At 37.8% G+C, this 6168-nt stretch overlaps 2 non-coding genes across 2 annotated transcripts; both read left to right on the top strand.

Annotated features, from left to right (window-relative positions):
- Positions 1-1034: 1034 nt before the first annotated feature.
- Positions 1035-1107, top strand: trnak-cuu (transfer RNA lysine (anticodon CUU)). The gene has a single exon. It is a non-coding gene; the product is annotated as a tRNA-Lys (tRNA).
- A 2366-nt stretch (positions 1108-3473) lies between these two features.
- On the top strand, positions 3474-3546 carry trnak-cuu (transfer RNA lysine (anticodon CUU)). The gene has a single exon. It is a non-coding gene; the product is annotated as a tRNA-Lys (tRNA).
- Positions 3547-6168: the final 2622 nt, after the last annotated feature.

Genomic DNA, 6168 nt, shown 5'->3' with positions numbered 1-6168 from the left:
GTAGTCATTAGTTTTTTATTTTTAAATACACACCCTTTCACTGGAAAAAATCTGTGAAATCTTTGGTCAAAATGTCCAAAAACACAGTCAGAATATCAGAAGCAGAATAGGTTTGCCCTCTGAGCCAATCAGAATTCAGAATCTGCAATCCTTATAAATATTAATGAGCTAAACAACAGGTTCCGCATCTGTGGGTGTGGCCAGTGATTTTATTGGTCGAATCCAGGCGATGTCAGTAGACATGTGCTTACACTGCCTCAGCCAATGGTTCGTTCTGGATTTATTTCCTGCTAATGTGATTGGCTGACCACGTCACTGGCCTCCTGCAGATCATAAAACACAACAGATGAGAGTACAGTTAAATGTGAACATGTTAAATTAAATGTGAAACTAAAGAGAAGACAAAGCTAATTTATTTCTCATTTTATTTTGCATGTTAAATATTTATTTTAATTTATTGCTGTTATTATTATGAATATGGAATAATACAAAATTATGATAATAAAAAAATAATAGCTTTTTTGTTTCAAATGCGACTAATTTTGAATCTTAGTTTAAAAAACACATACATTAATGGTGTAATTATCATAAATATCAAATAATCTCATCTACTTTTACAAGTTGGCAGTATTTTTACAGCAGTTAAATTTTTCGGGCATTTTATTGATAGAATCCAACAGATATTTAAATACCTAGAAGGATCTTTAACCTTCTTCATCTCTTTCCTCCTACTTTTATAGTCTTTTATTTATTTTTATTGGCTGTTTATTTTCATATTTTATCCAGATATGCTTTAAAATTAGAATAAAATGATAATACATGACATAATTTATTAATGTGGAGGAAAACTCAAGGATGAAGGAAAAAACTAATTGAAGAAACAACCACATTTTTTTTACAGAAGACATATGTGATGTCTTATAACTTTTCCTGCAGCCTGTTTTGTCTGCCTACAACACAGTTTGGGGGTCATACCGCCCCCAGTGGCCACATGTTGTCTAACAATATGAGATCACGTGACAGTGAGGCACATCGCCCGGCTAGCTCAGTCGGTAGAGCATGAGACTCTTAATCTCAGGGTCGTGGGTTCGAGCCCCACGTTGGGCGAACTGCATTTTTAGTGAGTAGGACTTCAGATCTTACTACCTCTCTGCACTTGACTGAACAATATGTGTTTAACTTTCGCTGTTGTATTGTGACTGGTACAAATAGATTAAACTGCAATTTATATTGTCTTCAGCACTGTTTTACAAACATCCAGCAACACAGTCTCCCTTTAAATAATGAAAGCATGACACATAATATTGGATTCTTCACACCCCCTTAGTCTCCTTATTGAACTCCTGCCCTCACTGTCAAAGGTTTACTCCACATGTAACAGGTTCTTGAACCCATTTTGTGTCAGTATATGTTAGAAAAACCAGTCTAACCAAAAGCTGAATTTGAATCACATAATTTAAATTTGTATTGCTCAACCTGAATAATTGAAACATCAATTTGATATATATAATTTGAATTTGTATTGATAGTAGTTTGGATTTAAATGCTATTCTTTAAAATTGTATTTATTCTTCAATGAAAATTCACCTCTCTAAAGCTGATTCCTAAAATTCTTTAGATTGGATTCTGTCACAAACATCTGGGTCTTTCAGGAAGAGCAGTGGAGCACCAATCAGCACCTTGGATACAGATTTACCGCTATTACTGTACAAAAGTGAAGCCAAAATCTGCAGATCTCTGCAGGTGGGATGAAGGTCTACACCCAGAACGCAAGTATTTTTTTGGTATAGGTTAACTTTGTAAGCTAATCAGCCATTAGTTAACCAGCTGGGACAACAGGCAGTTTAATGTGAGGTACTCCTTTTATAAAGAAATGGTTCTGCTGTACTTGGACTGAAACTAAAATCCTGTACTGTAGTTGTTCTGAATCACTGACTATATACTGAAAGAAGGATTTGAGGAAGAATGTATGAATTAGTACACATGGACGATTGTTTAATTTTTGTTAACCTCATTTTAGACATCAAATTTTCTGGATTGGAACCATGACATATGCATATGTTGCAGTCTGTTACAGGATTATGCATTTTACACCTGGGCTTCAGGTCTCCTGAATCAAACCACCTGTTAACACCATCATTATGCCACGGCTATAGAAACCATCAACATTATACAGAAAGGCAGTATAGCAGTATAACAGGACGCTGCATCGCGTACAGGTATCTGATGTAGCGAGAATGAATGTCATTGATAAAAGTATTCAACAAGTCGCCTGACACATGCCACATACACGTCATATCTAGCAGGAGCATCAATATTAACCCAATAAAATATCAAAATATATATATGCATATGAATGTAAATACAATTCATTGTACTCACTAAAACTTGTCTTTATTTGAACACAAAATACATCCTCTTTTCTTTGCTCAGGAAGAGTTCATTTACTCTGTCGTGCTAGAAATCCGTAAGTTTCAGTTCCAACGATAAATCCTTTTCTGTCCCCGCGGAGGCTAAATCTGAAAGTCGGTTCTGTCCAGTAGTTCTGGCACAAAGTGAGCCAAAGGTACCGTTCATTGTTACTGGGGTTGCTGGCTTTAGCTTCAAGTTTGCAAGCTTCGGGGATGCTAGTTCGAGCTTGCTAGCTTCACTGTTGGCCGGCCTTTCCTCACAATATCCAACTTTTCTGGAAAGTCCAAATTAAACATGACTTTTTATACATTATATATATATATATATTCTCCTCCGTCAGCCACTATGGGTTAAAAAAACAGCTATTAATACTTTTATGATTAAGGTTTAGCTTGTGCGGGTTGTTACTACGGTGGCCGACAGGTGCAAACGCGCTGCAAAAGGCAAAAGCGCTGCAAACACAGATTGGAATCGCTAGCTTTGGCTAAGCTCTCTGACCATCCAATCAGAGGACGTGAAAATGCTGACGTTTCGTACGTCTGCACGGTGGCCCCGAGGTCACCAACTCGAAATCGGAATGGTTAAAGCAACAGTTTCATTGTAACCTATTTTTAGTTACAGGCATTTGCACTTTGATTCTAAATTCCTCAGGGCAGATTTTTATGACCCTGGCAAACATATGATGGCTGAAACATGATTGGATAAAAGCTCTGATATAAACATACACTGCTGGAAGCCCACATCCCAGAGAAATCATAGGAAATGAAGAGAATAGACTAATGGGAATAATGTCAAAGATTAATGGAAATATTAAAATGTAAATCAGTGATTCTGATGGAGTGTAGGCCAGCAGAGAAGGTGTTCATTGTGGAGGAAAATTCACACATATAGAAAGAAATTGGTTAAAGAAAGAAAAGAAAAACACATTTTGTTGAAGGACAACATATCTGATGTCACTTGCTGATGGGACTGATGCTTGTTCTGTCTGTTTACAACACAGATGAGGTCACACCGCCCCCAGTGGTCATATATTGTCATATCACGTCTCTTTCAGGCACGCCGCCCGGCTAGCTCAGTCGGTAGAGCATGAGACTCTTAATCTCAGGGTCGTGGGTTCGAGCCCCACGTTGGGCGCAAGTTTTTGATTGATATGTTTGTATAGTGAGCATTAGTGGGAAATTAATTATACTATTCAAAGCACTGCAGTTGCTGCTGTCACAACAAAAGAAATACGTTTTTAAAAAGCTGCATGATGACAGATACAGAAAACTCAGTTAAATATACAAGTCTTATAAAGGTAAATTTATATTACAACCACTAGTGTGTTTAAACTACAGATACATGTTCTTTACATGTGTATTAATACTACAGGTACAAGTGTGTGTAGATGCTCGTGTCTTTATACCTTAAGTCCAAGTGTATTTATATTATTTATAACACAGTAAATAAATAGATTTTAAAAGTAGTATGTAAATTAACAATATTTTATTATTGCAATGATTGCATTACACCTTTATTTATATTTTTTATATAGTTATCACGTTTTTTGTTTCTACATTTGAATTATTTAATATTTCTGTACACGTTCATGAGGAAGGAGCTGCCCTAAGCCACTTCTTTTCACGTGTGACCCTGTCCTAAAGCAGGTGAGAATAGTCCAGTTTTTCCCAATTATTTAGCCACATTTACTTATTTAAGTATTACATTAATTAGTTTGGAATAATTAAGTAATCTCTATTAGGGAGCTCAACAGTTGGCTTCAGCGGAGAATGAATGTGAACATCCCCCTCTGGTGGACAACAGGTGTCATTGCAGCAAATAATCAAAGTAAATTCATGTATTTCATTTTCCTCTTTTATTTAATTATCTTATTCCCAGGTTTCACATCCCCTGAGCCACAGTCAGTGCTCTTTCTTTTTGCCTGGTAAATAATATCATGTCAAACTGTCAAAGTCGTATCCACTGATTCCTATCAGAGCCGGGAGTGACAAAAAGATAGCTCTTCTCTATGACAGTGTAGAAGCTTACAAACATTCTTTCAGCACATCTACATATGCAATTCAGTATCATACTGGCAGAAATCAGTCCCAAGAATAGCTGAACTGAATAATTACACTGAAACATCTGTCCAAAATGGCACTCTAATGTATCATCTGATAACCACAGCTGAATGTCACTCATCCTATCCGTAGTTTCCTTCTCCTGCCACAATGGATGGAACTCTCAACAAGCTTTTAGTAAAACAACAAAGTAAAGCTTAAACTCCATTACTTTGCCCTGCTCTTTCAGATGCTGCTAGTATTTGTAAGGAGGGTAAGGAAGCATTATAATAATGAGAAAATTAACACTCAGTGTATACTAAACCCTCCTTTTTTCTAACATCTCTAAATAAATGACTGACATCTTTTCTTTTTTGCGTCATACTCAATTTCTTGTCCTAATTTGATGAGGACAACTGAATAAATTAACATAAACCTGGAGAACAAATTTAATTAGAATAATTTTCTGGAGGTTTAAATCCCTGGAGTCAAACTGACCCCGAGGATAAAAGATGTTGGTAAATTTGAAGGTAATAAGAGAGTTAATGGAAGAGTAATATGTAAGCCACATATTACTCTGTGGTACTTTTGATTCAGTGTCATAAAATAGCAAAACAGGAAACACTTCATGCTTTGAATTTATTTATTTTGCAGTCGCTTTAGTGAGGATCATCTGGTGTCGTACGGTTTTACTTTTCAGAGCAACTTTTCGAACAGTCAACTCTGAGAGCAGCTGCAGAAATACAGAAAGGTGGAAAATATTCTCTCAAAATGATGGAGGGTGGGGCCACTGTGGTGTAATGACTGGATGTTGATTTGATGCTGACTCCACAGAAAAACCTCCTCCTCCTCATCATCGTCTCTCAGATGGTCTGGCTTTCATCAGATCAGGTGTAAATTTATACAGAGGAGGAGCTCAGCTTTTTATAGGTCAGCTGGAAAAGTCATGTTTGAGGTGTGTGTGTGGACATCTGGTAAAGTTTGGCAAAATATATGTTTGTTTACATTTGCTTTCACTGTGTTTGTATCTTCGTCTTCCATCTGTCAATCAAACAACAAGGGCGGGACTTCCTGGACTTTCTGTCGGATGCTGAGCCCTGATCTCTGCTCCATCATTCAATCATTCAATCATAAAACTCACCCCACAGTGTCCCAGTGTGTGTCTGTGCTGGTATCACTGCTCTGCTGGTTTATATACCACCATGACAGAACAACGCTCGCTGCTATTGGCCAGGAGGGAATTTACATGAAGCAGCCGATTGGTCGGGAGGCTGACAGTGATGGATTGGCCCGCTGGTGATTGGTTAATTAAGCTGTGATGTCACTTAATGTGGGCCGGGTGAGAGAAAGGGAGAGTGAGGCAGACTTAGAGTGTAAAGATGGGTGAGAGAGAGAGAGAGAGGGAGGGACAGAAATGATAGAGAGACCTTCTGTTAACATAGAGAGAGAGAGAGAGAGAGAGAGAGAGAGAGAGAGAGAGAGAGTGGTGTGTGTGTGTGTGTGTGTGTGTGTGTGTGTGTGTGTGTGTGTGTGTGTGTGTGTATGTGTGTGTGTGTGTGTGTGTGTGTATGTGTGTGTGTGTGTGTGTGTGTGTGTGTGTGTGTGTGTGTGTATGTGTATGTGTGTGTGTGTGTGTGTGTGTGTGTGTGTGTGTTTGCCGTAGAGTAAATAAAGTGATTGAATTACTGTACTGTTTACTGGCTGGCTGCTGTTTGTT

The sequence above is a fragment of the Acanthochromis polyacanthus genome, chromosome 2 (genome assembly GCF_021347895.1).
Source record: "Acanthochromis polyacanthus isolate Apoly-LR-REF ecotype Palm Island chromosome 2, KAUST_Apoly_ChrSc, whole genome shotgun sequence".
NCBI lineage: Eukaryota > Metazoa > Chordata > Actinopteri > Pomacentridae > Acanthochromis > Acanthochromis polyacanthus.
Note: the sequence above shows the minus strand (reverse complement) of the source record. Positions and strands in the feature narration are given on the sequence as shown.